The 17,261-nt window shown below is 61.2% G+C and overlaps 1 protein-coding gene across 2 annotated transcripts in view; it reads right to left on the bottom strand.

Annotated features, from left to right (window-relative positions):
- The window catches only part of ELFN2 (extracellular leucine rich repeat and fibronectin type III domain containing 2), a 44,209-nt gene that overhangs the window by 8,766 nt on the left and 18,182 nt on the right, over positions 1-17,261 (bottom strand). Inside the window, exon 1 of one of the 2 annotated variants that reach the window (XM_076007004.1) lies at positions 5,415-8,214. The exons of the other annotated variant lie outside the window; for it this stretch is intronic. The gene's annotated coding sequence lies outside the window, so the exon portion shown is untranslated. Of the gene's footprint in view, positions 1-5,414; positions 8,215-17,261 lie in introns of those variants that run through there. 2 annotated transcript variants of the gene reach the window in all.

Genomic DNA, 17,261 nt, shown 5'->3' with positions numbered 1-17,261 from the left:
CTCTGCCACCTGAGCCCTCAAGGTGACCCTGCCCCTGGCCCTCTCTCCTCTTCCTTGTGGTTCCCAGGATGCCTTGGGCCACGGCCCAGCTCCCACTCTCCCCTGTGACTCAGACCAAGGAGGGGAGAAGGTTTCCATCACCCTGTCCCGAGTGCGTCAGCCGCCCTGTCCCCGTCCCCGGGCTGCCTGCCTGCAGCCCGTCGAGGCTTGACACAGCCCGGGAGGGGAAGCAGAGGTCGAGAAGGTGCTGACAGCAGCACTTGGCCCCCACCCAGCCGCTCACCCACTCACGGAGTGGGCAGGGGGGCGCCAGCCCGGTGTTCTCAGGCCTGGGGTCCCAGGGACCAAATGGGCAAGGTCACACCCTCCCCCTCCTCCCATGAGGGTGATCCTCCCACACACAGGCACCACCCCACACTCCAGGGCTGACACACAGGGATGGAGAGGAGCTGAGCGCTGAGGACAGGACAGCAACACTACGGCCGGCGAGCAGGAGCGGCAGAGCAAGGGAGAGATAGAGGACTCGCCCAAGGTCGAGGAACCGATCGCAGTGACACACATGACAGACGGGGTGAGGGACATGGACACCTGCTGCCCTCAGCCCCCCAGGGGCCAGGGAGACAGATGACACCGGGTCTGGCTGAGCCACCGAGATGCAGCCTGTGACCAGCCCAGAGGGAGCAGGGGGCAGGAGCAGCTGTTGCGAGCAGAGGCCTTTTCCGCGCAGGGCCTCAGTGGCGCCAGCCCACGCCATGCAGCCGGGGAGGGGCGCAGCCATGCAGGAAGCAGGTGTTTGCGGGTGCCGTGTTCCCGACCTCGTAGCAGTGCCCCCGGCTCCCCCGGCCTCACCAGACCCTGCCCCCACTGCAAGAGCCTGTCCCCCTGACAAGTGCCAAGTGCCCACCAGCACCACTCTTAAGGGTCCCTCTCCTTCCACCACAGAAAAAAGGAATGTGGCAAGCCCAGGGGGCATCATGGTATCCAGGAATCTCCCGCAGGTCCCTGGTCTGCCGGCTACACACTGTAGGATGTCCCCTCTTACAGGGACGTCCTTGGGCAGAGCAGAGGGAGAGGAGTCAGTGAAGCCCAGCAGGCACTTGCTGCTCTGAGAACAAAGCTGGGCACACGCTCCTGGGTCACTCTGGGCAGATGCCACCCTCTCCAGGCCTCCGGTCGCAATCAGCTGCCAGTAGCTCCAGTTGGTTTTGTGCCCTTCCCGCCCAGGTGCCACAGGTTCCCTGGCCCATCTGTGGACTCAGAATCCTGAAGTCCCAGAGCTGGAGCCCCTCTCAGAGGGGAAACTGAGGGCAGGACAGGGGGAGGGTCCTACACCAAGTTGGTAGCAGCTCAGGCTCAGGACCCAGGTGCCAGTGACAGATCCTGATCTGCCAACTCCAAGTCCCTTCCGGGATCTTACCATGTCCCAACAAGGGCTTCGCTGCCAGCCAACCTGGGACACCAGGCCTAGGCCTCAGTTTCCTCACCAGGAAGGGGGTGAGCTGTGAGGGTGCAGTGAGCTCTGGTGCACGAAGTGCCAAGCTCGGTGCTGGGCTCTGCGAAGGGCAGCTGTTGTCGGTGTGGGTTTTGTCGCTATTACTTCACAACCTTTTTCACCCGCACTGAACCCTGGGGTCACATCCCCCCATGTCCCCCACTACCGGCTGCCCACCAAGCTCCCTAGCCAGAGGGGAGGCCTGGCCTCTCCGCCCCCAGGAGAGCCCTCCCTGCACCGTGGAGTGTGGAGGGCTCCGTGGCTCGGCCGCTCCCCGGCTGGGGGAGAGCATGGACGGAGCGAGGTGGGGTGGATGAGAGCCGGAGATGTGGGCAGCGAGGTCAGCAGGGACAACGTGGCCTGACCAGCTCTGAGACCGTGTTTGAGTCTCAGACAGGCCCTCTCTGAGCCTCAGTTTCTCCCCATGTGACAAGGTGAGTGCCACCCAGGGCTCCTACAAAACCCTAAGGCACGGTGGAGGCCAACACACTCTGTGCAGAGCAGGAGGACCCACAAATGCACCGCCCTGGGCTCCTGCTCATACAGCCACACTCCTTCGGTGACACAGGTCAGCTCCGGGGAGAGGGTGAGGGAGGTACAGTCTGTATCCGGCCTCCCAGGAGCAGGGACGTGAGGCTCAGCCGGGGAAATCTCATTTGCAGCAGCTGATAGGCCCTGGCACAGGCTCTTCCCTGGGCCAGGCTGGCCCAGGCTCCCCGAGGTGTCATTGTCACTGGCTGTATCAATGCCATTACCCAGGATTAGGAAGACCGGGGACTCCTGGGGTCCAGCCAGCACTCTCGGGCAGGCGGCGCCTCACCTCTCTGTTGGAAACGCAGCACCAGGCCAGCGGGCCCAGAGACCACTCTGGCCTCAGGGACAAAGCCTGCCACCCCCTCGGGGCAGAGACCCAGGCCAGGGGGCTAGGCACTAGGTCTTGCTGCTGCCTCCACCTCACTGGGGTTCCTGGGCAGGCTGCCCTGGGCCTCAGTTTCTCATCTGTAAAATGGGATAATTATACCTTGGCTGCTGATCTACCCTTTGGTAAGTTAACCATTTGTATTTCAATCAGGCCCAGCTGCAGGGCAGGGACTTTGAGGGCAAAGAGTCCTGGGATTGGATGCTGAGCTGTGTGACATCGGGCACATTAAGGAGCCTCTCTGGCCTGTTTGTGTCTGATATCTCATGCCCCTTAAATCTCATATCAACCCTGCAGGCTGGTGCTCTTAGCCCATTGCACAGATAAGAAAACTGGGGCCTCTGCTTTCACAGAGCTCTCCAGAGGGCTGGGCCACAGCAGGACCGGCCATGCACTGGCCATCTGGTGGGTTTCTTGCCCTTGTGTCCCTCCCTATCAGAGAAACGTGTGCAAGCCCGAGCAAGCCTGGAGACACTCCGACTCCTCCGTGGGTCAGAAGTCCTGATTCCAGGCCAGCTGTGCTCCTCAGCCCTCGGCACACCCCACCTCAGGCCTTTGCACGTGCTGTTCTCCCTGCCTGAATGCTCTTCCCCCAGCATCCCCACAGCCCACTGCGGGCTCTCCATTCAGTTCTCTGCTCAACTGCTCCCACCCCACCCCCTTCCCTGCCACCACATCTACTCACCCGTCACCCAACCCTGGCTTTGGTCCCCTCGCAGCACTCCACACGGACATGATTTAGTCCTTCCTCATCACCCCCTCTTAGCCCACCCCCAGCGTGAAAGCAAAGCAGGACCTGGTCTTGCTCAGTGCTGTCACCCCGCGCCCAGAGCACAGTCGGACACAGCGGTGCTCGGCACGCGGTGTGCAATGAGAGCTCAGGCTGGGGATGGGGGAGGCCCTGGAGTCCCCGCCGGCCCCGAGTCAGGGTGTTAGGTATCAGAAGAGGACCCCCATGGGGTGCTCATGCCATGGCAAGAAACACACCGAGCCTCCCTGTTAGCCGCATGACCCTCTTAGGCCTCCCAATTTACAGAAGAGGAACTGAGGCTCAGAGAGGTGCAGTGACGTGCCCAATACCACACAGCCAGGAGCCCCGGCCAGCCTGAGCTCTTGGCACCACCAGGCTCTGTAGGATCCGTGCAGAGATGACCTCCCACGACTTGCAGACCTCCTGTGGCAGGGCTCAGCGCCCACCGGAAGCTACTATTCCCTTCCTGAACAGCTCTGATTGCTGGAAACTTCTATCACAAAGCCAATTCTGGCTCCTTATGCCTCTGTTCATAAGTCCCAACTTGCTGCCTGGAGCCACTGGGGACAAGGCCTATACCCCACAAAGGCCCTTCCGATACCTGCTGATCTGTCATCACGCCACTTACCCAAGCTGAACAGTCCCATGTCCTCCACCTGCTCTTCCTGTGCCAGGTGTCGGGGCCCTCCCACCCTTGGGTGCAGCTGCCCCAGGTCCAGCTGGCTGTCAAGGTCCCTCTTACAACGTGTCACCTGCATCAGCCTAACACGGCCGGCGAGGATCGCACCAGAGGCCCTCCAGCGCCCGGCTCCTGTTGACGTGGCCAGGTGTGCGCCGGCGCTGTGTCCTCACCTTGTCCTAGATGCCAACCAAAGCCCCAGGCCCCTTCACACACACTGCCGGGCAGCCCGGGCACCCGCGCCCGGCCTCGGCAGCTCTGGGCAGTGCCTGCTCAGGTCTCACCCGAGGTGCCGGGTTTCATCCACCCCATTCAATCATGTCTCGTTAGCCTCAGCCCTGCACGCCAGCTGCTCGGCGTCAGGGAGCCGGCTCCTGCCCCTCACTGCCGCCGCGCCCGCTCCCTGCCCCGTGTCGTCCTGCCCCGGGGCCACGGCTGTGCCTGCGCCACAGGGAAATGAGGACCAGGCCCGGGCCAGGGAGCACGACCCGGGCTAGGCGGGCACGCTGACGCCAGCTGCACTCTCGCCCGCATTCCTTCACATCCCACGTGCATTTATTGCACACCTACTACGTGCCCTGCACTGCAGCCTCGCACTCACCTTGCCCTCACCATCTCACTCAAAAGCGCTTAGCGAGAACAACGCACCCATGGCAGCAGGGCTGGCGCCGGTGTGGGCTGAGTGGGCCGGCGTGGCCTTGGTGCACTGAGCACACGCCGGGGCCCACAGCCTCGGCCAAGGAGGGGCGCGGCCTCCCACACGCCGCAGGCCACCGCAGCAGGAGCCGCGGTTCTGACTCAGACACGCTTGACTGGCTCACTGTGGGGCCTTGGGCAAATCAGTGCCTCCCCTCTCTGGGCCTCAGTTTCCTCATCTGTTTGGAGGAAGACAGCAGTGCACCAGTGTCTCTCTGCTTTGCTGGGGCTGCCCCAAAGCCCTGCCAACTGCCCACTGTGTCACCCCAATGACACCTGGTCCCTGTCCGTCCCTGCTCCCAGGGCGCCCCATCCGTCCTACTCCGTGTCCAGGCCTCAGCAGAAGGAGAGGCAGAGGTGGAGGGTTTCACCAAAGGCCTTGGCCTTGGGAACCCACCCACGGCCTGATGGGAGTGGCCCGGCCTGGGTGCTGTGGGCAGCTCCAGCCACCCAGCCCCTCACTGGCACCCCCGCCCCACCCACCCTCTGCCAGGCACCTAGGGACAGCACATGGCCCACGACCAGGGATGACCTGCGTTAAAATCCACCTCCTGGCATCACCCAGCGGTCATCTCCTGGCTTTCCCAGAATCCTCCAGGCTATTCAGGGGACCCCGCCCTCACCCCTTCTCCCCCACCTGGCCCTCACCTCTCCTCCCCTGGGCCCCACCTCTGCCACTGACTCTGACTCCCTCATCTGACCCCTGCCCTCCCCAGCTGACCCACCTCCCCGCCTGACCCCACCTCCCCACCTGACCCCACCTCCCCACTTGACCCCTGCCCTCGTCCCACCTGGCCCACCTCCCCGCCTGACCCCTGCCCTCTCCCCACCTGGCCTTCACCGCCCCCACTCAGCTGCGCCCCTGGGCACTACTCACCAGTCTCCACTGGACCCGCCTTCACCAGGGCCTGCGCACGCGCGGCCGCCTCTGCCTGCACGGCCTCCATTCATTCATTCAATAAACATTTATGGAGCACCTACTATGTACCAGGCACCGGCTAGGCCCGCCCTCCCGGCTCTGCCTCCTCCACCTGTTCCTCCCCCAGGGTCCCAAGGGGAGAACTTTTCCCTGCCTTCTAACACCCTCGGGGCTGTCCCAAGGCAGGAGCAGCACATTTGCGGCCCCACGGGTGGAGGCTCTGGGTGGCAGGAAGTGCAGCCCTCTGAGAGGTCGCCTGGCAGGGGAGGGACGGCAGCCTCGGGCAAGGTGAAGCGTCACTGGTGCCCACACGGGCTGGGCCTAAGCACTTCTCACGTAATGGTCAGCACAACCTGTGAGTCCAGGCTGTTATTCCCACTTTGCAGATGAGGAAACTGAGGTCTCACAACTGCTACGCAATGGCTCTCACCCTCCCTGGCGCCAGAGAGGAGAGATGCTGTGGGATCTTGCTTTATCTGGGCAGTGGTCTTAATTTTTTTTAATTAGCTGCCAATATTGCAAACTTGGGAGGTGGATTATTTCAAAAGTCCCATCTCTGAGATCTGACAAACCTGGAAGATCTAGCTGACCTGGGTTTGCCTCCCTGCCTCTCTGGCGTGGCGGCCCGCTGACCCTCCGCTGAAGTCTGTGAGGCCAGCGACAAGAGAGAACCCCAGCTTGCATGGGGGGACCCCATTAGCCTCTCAGTCTGGGACCCCAGGGTGCCACTCGACCCCTGCCCAAACCCACAGCCCCGCCTACCCTGCCTGGTCTGCGGCTCTGGGTTTTTGGCTCTAGGATACTAACATCCTAGATCCGTTGTTTTGAGGGCTCTCCAATTATGAGTCTGGGGCTCAGGGTTTTAGAATGTATCTGCAATTTGGTCCCCAAATCCACTGAGTCTGGGCCTCTATGAGCCACCAACTCTACCAGACTTTAAGCTGCCCTGACCCACCGACAGCTTCCCCTCAGCTCCAGACAGGCCACCGGGGAGGGGCCCAAAGCCAAGGGAGCAGCTGCAGGGCCTCCCCGGCCCGCCCGTCACCCTGTGAGGCCCACTGCTCCTCTTGCCCCCGAAAACCCTACTGGCTCATGTTTTGCTGGAATTTGAGGGTCACTCTCCCCCAAACGTGATTCTCACCCCACAAAACTCTGCCGGGTTCTGGTCAAGGCTGCTGGGGACCCCAAGAGGCCGGAGGCCTTGGCTCCTGAAGCCACAGCGCAGCTCACCGTGGAGGAGAGCCTGCGCCGAGGGCTCGTGGGATGGCGCCTTGCCTCCACCCTTCTCCTCGCAGACGCCGGGCCCCCTTGCACTGCTCACCTGGGACTCCTGACTGCCACCCCACCTCCTGCCTCGACCGGGCCTCCACCAGGGCCCTGGAGCCCTCCGGGGCCAGGCTGAGAAACCCCTCCCTGGGCCACAACCTTGAATCAGGCGGTCAGAAGGGGCAGTACAGATGCTGCCCGGGATGGGCCGAAATTCCCTCTCCTGGCCCCGAGACCCGCTCCTCTGGAGCAGGTCGGGGAGGCCAGCCCAGACTGAAGGATGCCTCGAGGCCGTGGGGCCTGCAGCTGCAGCCGGGAAACAAAGGAGGCTGTGTCAGTGCCGAGGGGCTGACATGGAGCCCCGGAAACGCCCGGGGGAGGGCCGCCCCATGACTGCCGGCTGGGCAGAAACCACGGCCCTGACGTGTGGCTAAGTGACAGCTCCCATGTCCACTGACTCAATGTGGCCGACCCACCAAGACCAGCCCTCCTGGAAGGGCAGGAGCCACGTTCAGCTCAAATCCAGGCTCTGCCACTTAACGCCATGGTCCTGCAAGCCACTGCTTTCCTCTGAGTCTCAGTTTCCTCTTCTGTAAAATGGGGCGAGAAGGGCACCACCTCACAGGGCCGTGGAGGGAAGAGCCACCGCGCAGGGTCGGGGGCAGGGCGACTGCTCGGTAGAGTGGGCTGCCGCACGTGGCCTGGCTCGTGGAGCGTGGCCGTGCCGGGCACACAGTAGGGCCTCACCGCCCACTGCCGCAGCAAAAACAGCAAGGCCTGGCCTGACAGCGCCTGCCTTTCAGTCCCGGGGACAGCGCACCCCTCTGCCCCGTCCCTGTCCCCTCTCTAGGGCCAGGCGCCCCGAAGGCCTGCTCCCATCCACCTGCAGCCTGTCCCCGGCCTCGGTTTCTCTCCCATTGCCAAAGCACAATGGCTTTATAATTAACGAATTATCTCAGTGCGACAGCTGTGGTCCTTTGAAAATTAGGTTGAATAACAAGATCCTGGTGTATGGTAATTTCTTTTCCTCTCTTTCTCCCCCTTTCTCTCTCCCTCGCTTCAGCCTTGCTGTGCATGCAAATGTTCCTCCCTTCTCCTCCATCCAGCACCTTCCTCTTCTGTGGCTGCTCCTCCTCCCCAGGACAGCAAAGGCACAGACTAAGGTTCTGCCTTCCAGGGAAAAGGGGCGGGGGCTGACCCTCTGAGCCCTTCCCAGGTGGCAGGCACTGGGCAAGGCACCTGGCACGTGTGACTTCTGTCATCTCTGGTGGACCTCAGCCCTGCCGCTCCCTCCGGGTCTGGGGACCTCCCAGGCCACGCCACGCCCCCTTGCACTTAAGCAGTGGCCTTCCCTGAGGCCCTGGTCCTGCTCGCCCCCACCCCCACCCCAGGAGTATCTGGGCCCCTTCCGAGGCTACTAATACCAGCGTTGAGCTGACCACAGCCAACCAGCATGCCCGGCTGCCTCCTGCACCCCTCTCTGGCACCTGTAACTCCGCCTGTCCGTGTCCACGACTGGATTCATCCCCTCCCTGCCCGCCCCTCCCCGCTTCTCTCCTGGTTCCCAGACCCAGTGACAGGCGTCCCAGCCCGCCAGGCTCTCCCCAGTGGGGGCTCCATGCCACTGTCCCCACTGCCCGTGCTCTGCTTCAGCCTCCTTCCTCCCCCAAAATGCGTTTCTCAGACAGCACCCTCACTGGTCTCTCTACCTGCAATCCTATTGCCCCGTTCCGTCCACCCTCCACCCAGCAGAGGATGAGCTTTCTAGAACATAAATCTGAGCGTGGCACTCCCCTGCCGAAAAGCCTTCGTTGGCTCCCAGCTGATCTGGGAAAATTCCAAAGACATCCAGAGCCCAGCCCACGTGGTCCTGCGGGAGCAGGAGCCTGCTCTCCTCTCCTGCCCTCCTGCCTCGCCCCACCTGGCTGGGGCCTGTCCCATGGGCCCCCACAGCCCTTGGGCTTCCTCCGTCACTACCAGAATCCTAGCCGCTGCTTTCACCCCTCAACTGCTTCTCCCTCAGCACCAGGCACCTAGCAGGTGCTCAATAAATATCTGCTAACGACTGGATAAAGGAGGCCTGCTCACTCCTTTACAGATAAGGAAGCCGAGGCTCAGAGTAACTAATGACTTGCTCAAGATCACACAGCTCATGCAGACAAAACTAGGATTTGAACCTAGGTCTGTGACCCAATGCCAGTCTTCCCACTGCCTGGGGAGGGCTGTGGGGGGACAGCTTTTGCACAGATCTCAGGGAACTTGAACCTCCCTCCAGCCTTAGTTGGATGATAAGGAGAAAGGCTCCCAGCCCAGGCTGTTGCTCCTTTGACTTTGACCTTGGACTAGCCACATGACTCTCGGGGCCTCAATCTGCTCATCTGTAAAGTGGGAAGGAGCCCCACCTCATGCCTCATCTCACAGGCAGTTGCCAGGGCAGAACCTCAGAAACTCTTGGAGAAAGCCAGTCCCGCTAACATCCGGGGATTTTCCTATGCTCATGCTCCAAACCCAACCGAGCTGCCCTCGGCAGGCACTCCCCAGGGCTTCAGGGAGGGTCCCCAGGATGGGAGAGGTCACACAGAACAGGGACCCCCTCAACAAGAGGTAACAGGAGAAGCAGGGGGAATTTGGGGGTCAGATCATAACCTTGGGCAAGAAGCTTCCCTCTCTGAGCCTCTTCTGTGTCCTCTTCTGTGAATTGGGCCCATTAATGCCCCGTGATGGGGGCGCACGATGAGGACCAATGTGGAAAGTGCCTAGCACAGTGCGGACACCACCATGGCCACGTGGCTGCAAGGTTCACAGGAACATGATCCCGAAGTGCACCCCAGGGAGAGCGGGAAGAGAAGTGGGTTGCACAGAGCAGGACCCTCTGTTCCTGACTCTCCCTCCTCAACAGCCCACAGTGGCTCCCACTGGCCCCAGAATAGAGCCCACACCCTGACGTGTGGCCCTTGAACCCTTCTCTCCCTAAGCTTACAGCCCCCCACGTCCCCTCACAGCTCTATGGAATTCAGGGATGCCACCCACATGTCCTCCAGACCTGTGCTCATGCTGTTCCTAAGCCTGGGAGCCATTCCCACCTGCGCACACCTGCTGGGGCCCAGACCTGACACCTCCTCCTCTGAGAAGCCTTCCAAGACTTGCCTTCATCAGGGACAGTGATGGGCTCCCTGCTCTGCCCCCACCCCTGATGCATGGCCCATGAAATCCTGGAAGGGTGCTAGAGATCACCCCACCCCACCTCCCCCATTTACAAGCAGGGAAACTGAGGTGCAGGCAGGGAACAGCAGCTCTGCAGTGATGCACTTGAACTCAGGTCTCTGCTGCTTCCAGCCCTCCAAGTGGCTCTCTCCTGCTGAGCTGTTCAGTCCTTGCCTGTCTTCTCCATGCCCCCAGCCCAGTGCCTGAGGACTGTCCCCCATCTTCCTCTCTGCGCCCCTCCCTCCCAGTGCCTAGCCTAAGGCCTGGCGCATAGTAGGCACTCAGTAAATGTCTGTTGAATTGAATTGCGCTCAGGGCGGCCAGTCGTCTCTGCTCTGTAAGAGAAGCATAGAGTTAGTGGAGCTGTTCCCATGGCGACCAGGGGGTGGAACCAAGCTGGTGGGGCGAGGAGTGTGGCCTGCCCCAAGGACCCAGGGGCCCTGGGGAGGGGTCCTGCGAAGCTGGAACATTCAGACTTAGATGAGTCTGAATTCTGCCCCAACAGGTGCATGGTCCTGGTAAGTCACATTACCCCAGGGCCTCACTGGCCTCATCTGTCAAATGGAGATGACATTTCAGTCCCTCCAGGCTCTGAGGACTGCTTTCTGGGAGAGATGTGAGGAGTGTACACAGTGACTCCCAGCTCACAAACATTGAGTGATCAGCACCTGACACCAAAGTTGGTTGGGAATGATGCCCATTCTACAGATGAGGAGACTGAGACTTAGAGAGGGGCCTGGATTGCCCAAGGCCACACAGCCTGTGCACTTGATCTCATGCCGAAAGCACAGTCTCCCTGCAGAGCTGGAGGGAAGCAAGGTGTGACTACAAACCCCAGACAAAGACGCCAAAGGGTGGCCGGAGCCAAACCCAGGCTGCCAAAGATTTTCCAGGTGAAGGGCCCAGCATGAGCCCCCCGCTGGGAAGGGAAAGGTGAGAAGCCGCATTCTCCCCTCCCTGTGGGTGTGAGCTCTGATTCCATAGCCCCCCAGAGGGTTCAAAGCCATCCTCAGATCCAGAGGCTGCAAAGGCCTGGGCAGGACCAGTGTTAATATAGATCAGTGGGGACTATAAATACACGCCAGGCTGGACACTGCAGGGCCAACCCAGAGCTGCCAAGGCATAGGCTCCAACCCAGCCCTGCCCCCAGCCCCTCTCCCTTCTGGGCCTCGGTTTCCTCATCTGTCAACAGCAAGCTGCACCATGACCATGACTGCTAAGGTTTAACCCAACTACCCACAGTTCTCTGACCCCAGCCAGCCTGGCCTGGGGGAGGCCTTTGAAGGCCAGACAGACACCTGGGTCTACCTGGGACAGCCAAGGCAGGAGCTTGGCTGCGCCCCAGCTCACTGCCCTGGAGCTGGGGAGAGGCAAGGACAGGGCCTAGCAGCCAGCCATTCACTCGTTCACTCCCTCATTCATTCAAATGGCCCTTCTTTGAGCACCTCCTGCTGGGAGCTGTACTCACAGCCAGAGACGAGGCCGGGCTCCAGTGGGGAGACGGGGAGCCGAACAAGCGCCTCTTCCCCTGCCGGCCCAGGTCTGGGGGCCGTCCTCCGGCTCCCGACAGGATGCTGGTTTCACACCGACTCTGCCCGGGCCAAGGCTCATCGAGGACAGGGACAGAGTGGACAGCCTCACTCAGCCTGCAGCCCCAGGGCCCGACGGCGCGCACAGGCTCTCTGTAAGGTTGCTGGGCTGAGCTGGAGCATGAGCGAGAGCGCCGTGCGCAGGCCGGGACCAGGCCCCAGGGCAGAGGGGCCACCTCGCCAGCCCCAACCGGCGCCGGGCCCTGCGCACTAACACCTGGCAGCCACGCTGCCATGCCACTGCAAGGATGAGGAAACTGAGGCTGAGAGATGATGAGGAATGTGCTCAAGGGCCCACAGCTCAAACAGCCCAGCACCCACAGCTCCCAGGCACGCACAAGGCAGACTGATGTGTGCAAACTCACGACACAGCAGTCTGGCCATCAAAGGATATCTGGGACGACCCAAAGGCCGACCAGAGGTGAGAGGTCAGTGTCCCATTTTCTCATCAAAGCCTCAAAACCACCCGGAGTGGCAGACAGACCCTCACATGACAGGCAAAGAAACTGAGGCTCCAAGGGGGGTCCTGCCCCCAGCCCCGGGCCTGACAAATACTCCAAAGGCCCTACCCAGGCAGAGCCTCAGTCCCACCCCCAGCCCCTCTGACATCCACAGGCCCAACCCTGCCCCTTGCTGGCCGAGCGGCTTGGGCAGGGGCCAGCCCTCTCTGAGCGTCCACCTCCGGAAGACCCACATCCCCCGCCCCATGCAGCTGCTGCAAGAGGCAAAAGGGTAGACCAATGAGAGACCCCATATAAACTGTAAAGTGCTGTCCATCTTAAGGGAATTTAATTGTCACTGGTGTACTTTCCGTGGCTCTTCTCAACCACCTCTCTAAAAAGGCTACAGCAGCGTTTATCAGACGCTCTCAAAGAGCCTGCCCGTGCTGAGGGCTCAGGGTGCCGGAAACCAGGTCATATTTTTATGCCCATTCTGCAGATGAGGGAATTGAGGCTCAGACAAGTTAGGTGACTTCCTCAAGATCACACTGCAAGAAAGGGAGAGTGCTTAGCCATGACATCACATATCTGCCCCCGAGTGTCTGCACACCCGGCTCTCTGTGGCTGCGAGAGCCCTCTGGTTCATGAACGCCCACCTGCTCCCGGCTTTATCCGACTTCCCAGATGTATGCAATATTCATATTTCCATCAGCAACAGCTCAGGCACCCCTTCCAAGGCCTTCGGGAGCCCCATTAATCATTCAGACACACCTGCATATTCATTAACTTCCGAATTAATACAGGGTCCCTTATTACTTCGGGCCTGCTGCCTGCATTAAAGACACTTCAACTTCATTCATTATTAAACTCCCCTGATAAATGATTACATCCCTCCTGCACAGAGGGGGACAGCACCCAGGCCCCACAGCCGGCAGGCCTGCTCCCAGTGATAGCTGCTGTGTGACCTTGAGCCTGGCCCTCACCCTCTCTGGGCTTCCAGCATGTTTACCTAGTACCATCAGGCTAAGGACAGTTTCTAAGCACCACCTGGCCTCATCTAGGTGGCCCTATCTCATCCTTTGTCCCTTCTCTGCATGTGTCTTTCTTGGACTCACACAATCAATCCCCCATTCTCCTCAAAATGGCAAGGGGTCTGGAGTTTTCTGTGTCCTCCCCCTTTCCTCTGTCCTTTCTGCAAGCCTCCACTTGCACCTGGGCCCGGGCCTCAGAGTCAGTGGGCCTCAGGTCCCGGCACCATGACACGTCCCAAACCAGAGAGGCCCACGGACCCCACCACCAGCTGCTGCCACACAGCAGCACGGATGAGGACAGTAAGGACAGCCGCAGCCAGCACTTCCTGAGCACGAGCTGTGGCCAGGCCTGTGCCAAGTCCTGCACGTCCCCGCCTTGAGCAACTTCCACCTAACAGCGGATGGCTGAGGCCAGCGAGGTCAAGGTCACCTCCCCAGGAAGAGGAAGCTGGCTGTGAACCCAGGCTCTCTTATTTGAGGTCCTGAGTGGCTCCCGTCACAAGGACCAGCTGGAGGCCCTGACTTCGGCCACCGTCCTGACCTGGCCGCCCCGGCCCCCTCCCCCAGCACCTCCGAGGCTAACTCTTCCTCCAGATGCTGCTCCTGCCTCACGGAGCTGCGGGCAGTGCAGAAGGGGTCCTCGCTCGCGGGCAGACACCGCGATCAATCTCCATTATGCCTGGCGCTCAGCAGAGCCTCGAATGAAGCGTGCTGATGCCACCGCGGGCGTCACCCCCGCTGGCTCCGACCCACCCGCCACCTCCACCCAGTGGGCTCACCGGGCCACAGGGCCACGACACACGCAGGCCCCGCTGCCGCACCCTACAGATCAGGGGTCCTCAAACTATGGCCTGCGGGCCACATGCGGCCCACCGAGGACATTTATCTGGCCCACCGGTGTTTTTGCTGCCGCTGCCTGTCCTGCTTAGCAGTCGACTCGTCCCAGGCCCACAGTGCGCATGTGTGGAATGTGCACCACGCTCTCCAGCGGCCCTCCGGCAGGCTGAGGGACGGTGAACTGGCCCCCTGCTTTAAAAGTTTGAGGACCCCTGCATAGATGCTGGGCCAGAGGCTTTGCTTTCGACCCCATTGGCTGTGTGACTGTGGGCCCATTACCAAACCTCTCTGTGCTTCAGTCCCATCACTGGAATCATGCCTGACTCCGCCCTCTCCCTCATCCCTCATCTCCAGTCCATCCGCACACCTGTACAGGCCATACACCTGTGTGTCCACTGCTGCCCCTCAGTCCAAGCCATCAGTAGCTCTTGTCTGCATGGCAGCAACTGCCTCCAATGTCCCCTGGGTTCCTCCCTCCCTCCGCCCGGCCACCAGAGATGTGCAGAGATGTGCAGACTAGTCTCTGGCCTAGTTTGCATCATCAGGGCATCACCAAGGGGCATCACACAGGGAGGGAGCCACCTGTTCAGGGCGCAGGGAACAAGCGGGGTGCGGGCCCCTGCCTGCTGTCACCAAGAGCACCACAAAGCCAACAGGAAGCCAGAAGAGAGGCTGTGGCTGCGGCTCATGCCTGACTCCTAAAGCTGGAGTTCCACTGGGAAGGCTCAGCGCCGCTGGGGACCTGCTGCCACCCAAGGAGGCTGGGGACCCCGGAAGGAGCTGCACCCTGTCACCCAGACACTCCATATCCAACAAGCACCTGTGCAGCTTCACAACCATGTGCCTGGCCGAGGAGTCGGGCACACAGCAGAGGAGACGAAGATGAGCAAGGAACTCACAGGCACAAGCAGGACTCACCAATGCACTGGCCACTCCTGCTATTTAAGGAAACCTTCCTGTGAAGTATTTTGTAAAACAAATAATCAGCCTCTAATTTCTCTCATAAAAAGTCTGAATTTTCCGATCGGGTTTGCTTAAAGTGAGGCAATACTCCTGACTTTCTGGGTGCTTCCGTATTGCACACCCAGCGTGAGCACCGAGCGTGGGGACAATGGCTGCGTCCCCGTGTCCCCAGCCCCCAACATGGGGGCCAGCATGCAGGAGGTGCTCAGTAAACGCTGCCGAGGTAAACCCTGCTCGCATGCTCATTTCCAAGCCCCAGCGCCCAAGCTGCTTGTGAGCCGGGATCCCCCGTTGCGCCTTGCTCCGGCCACTGCCAGACCTCTGGCCACTTGGAAGAAGGTCAGAGCTGGCAGATCCCTTAGGCCAGGGAGGGTGAAGCCCTGACCAAGGCCCCAGAGCCATGCCCCGTCTCCGCGGCCCCTTAAGCCCTGCTGCTCCTCTGGGCTCTGTCCTCGGCTTATGGCACCCTCATCTGCCCTCTCCTCGGGGCGGCCTCGTGCATGCCCCTTTGTCACCCAGATCTCAGGACTCTGACTACCAGATGCTTCCACGGCTCAACCCTCAGATGCTCTAGGCTGAGCTGGGCCAGAACTCATCTCCGCGCCCAAGCCCACTTCCCCAAGCGTCTTCACTTGGCCAAGGTCACCACTGCCACGTGGCTGCTCAGGCCACAGATGCCAGCATCATCTTCCATTCCTGCCACTCCCGCCAGAAGATGAGGATCAGTCCAGCCACCAAGTCCTGCCACTGCTGTCCCCACTTTGCTGGGACAAGCCGCCGTCATCACTTGCCTGGTCACCCATGGGGACCCTCTTCTTTTCCAGCCCCTCTGAACAGCGGCCCGAAGGAGTCTTACAGGGAGCAGTGCTGATGCTGCCTCTCCTGCTCAAAATCTTTCTGGAACTCCCTGCAGCCCCAGGGAGAGAGGCCAAGTTCCTTACTGGCAAGTGACACTTCTGTGAGGTGTGCCAGACCTTCCCCACCAACACAGTGAACTATAGGCTTCAGCTCAAGCGTCACCTCCTCCAGGAAGCCTTCCCTGCACCCAGGTCTGGCTTCACCACTCCATAGCACGCCCACACTCACCAGCTCCTAGTGGTGTCTCACTGAAGGGTCACTGTTTCCCCTCTGGAGGGCCAGGACAGCACTGTGTGCATCTCTGTGCCCCCGGTGCCCACAAGAAGCCTGGCACAGAGGAGGCACCGGGGAGTGGGGATTGGAAAAGTGAAAGAACCACAGGACCCCGTGTGCATGTAATTCCCAGCTGGCCCCTGTCCCCACCTGCCCACCTCCTCGCGTGCCGAGTGTGGCCACTGTCTAGCTGATGACAGCCACTACCGTCAGGACCCCGGCCAGCACCATGGCTCCCACACCAGCCCTGGCCTCAGCCCACTCGGGACAGTCCAGGCAGGTGGGTGCAGAGGGACAGGACCGGGAGGGAACGTGGACAGAGCCCCGGCCAGGAGCTCTGGGCTGGGCCTTTTACGGACATCTGGGAGGCCGTGGGCATGGGGGACAGAGCGCCAAGTCTGGGGTCCGCAGAACCCGGATTCAGACCCTCACTCTGGACACTCCTAGCCGTGTGGCCTCAGCAGCCCACACAGGTCCTCCAAGCTGACCCGAGGCTGCCGACAGGCTGCGGCGAGTGTTAAATAAGAACGTAACATCTCCCAGGCTGGGCCGTGGGTGGCTTGTTGATCTGATTCTCACAGTGACCTGACCAGGCAGGCTGCCACAGAATCCCCATCTTACAGGCGACAAAACCACGGCACCGGGGTCCAAAGTCCTACCTAAGGCACACAGTCCTGGGAAGACGATGCCAGCACACATGGGCCTCACTAAACGACGGTCCTTTCTGGCTCTCACCTGCCCTTTAACCCTCCAAAAGCCCCTAAAGACACGGCCTCTCCCACCTTCAAGCCCTACAGGGGCCATTCCAGCCGCCTGCAGGTCTCCCCTTCCACCTGCAGGGAGCAAACCCTTTACATTCTGATCAACACCACCTCTTCCACCGGAGCGGTCCACTGGGCTCCCTCTCCCTCCCCTGGCCCCTTGTCCCCCACCCAAATAATGCTCCCTGGGACGACTGCAGCAGTCTCCTAACTGACTGAGGCTGCCTCCTGCCCACCTGCCTCAGCCCATCCCCTGCACAGCTGCCCAGCGAAACTTCCCAAAGCACAAGCCGGCTCCTGAGTCACGCCACTGCCCTGCTCTGAAGCCTCCGGTGCCTTCTCAGCTCCCTCTGCCCCCGTGCGAGGCCCTTCCTGGTCTGGGCGGGCCCCGTCTCTGCGGATCCGCCCTCCAACAGCCCCGGGACAATCGCGCCCCAGTTCACACACACACAAGCACACGCACACGCACACGCATGTGCACACCCCTGCCGGGCTCGGCCTCCCTGGCTCCTCCCTTGCTTGGGCCTCCCTCCACCCCTTCCCTCCCCACCACCAGCCTTCCCCTGCCAGCCTGACCCCGTTC

Source organism: Microcebus murinus, chromosome 10 (assembly GCF_040939455.1).
Source record: "Microcebus murinus isolate Inina chromosome 10, M.murinus_Inina_mat1.0, whole genome shotgun sequence".
Taxonomy (NCBI): Eukaryota; Metazoa; Chordata; class Mammalia; order Primates; family Cheirogaleidae; genus Microcebus; species Microcebus murinus.
Note: the sequence above shows the minus strand (reverse complement) of the source record. Positions and strands in the feature narration are given on the sequence as shown.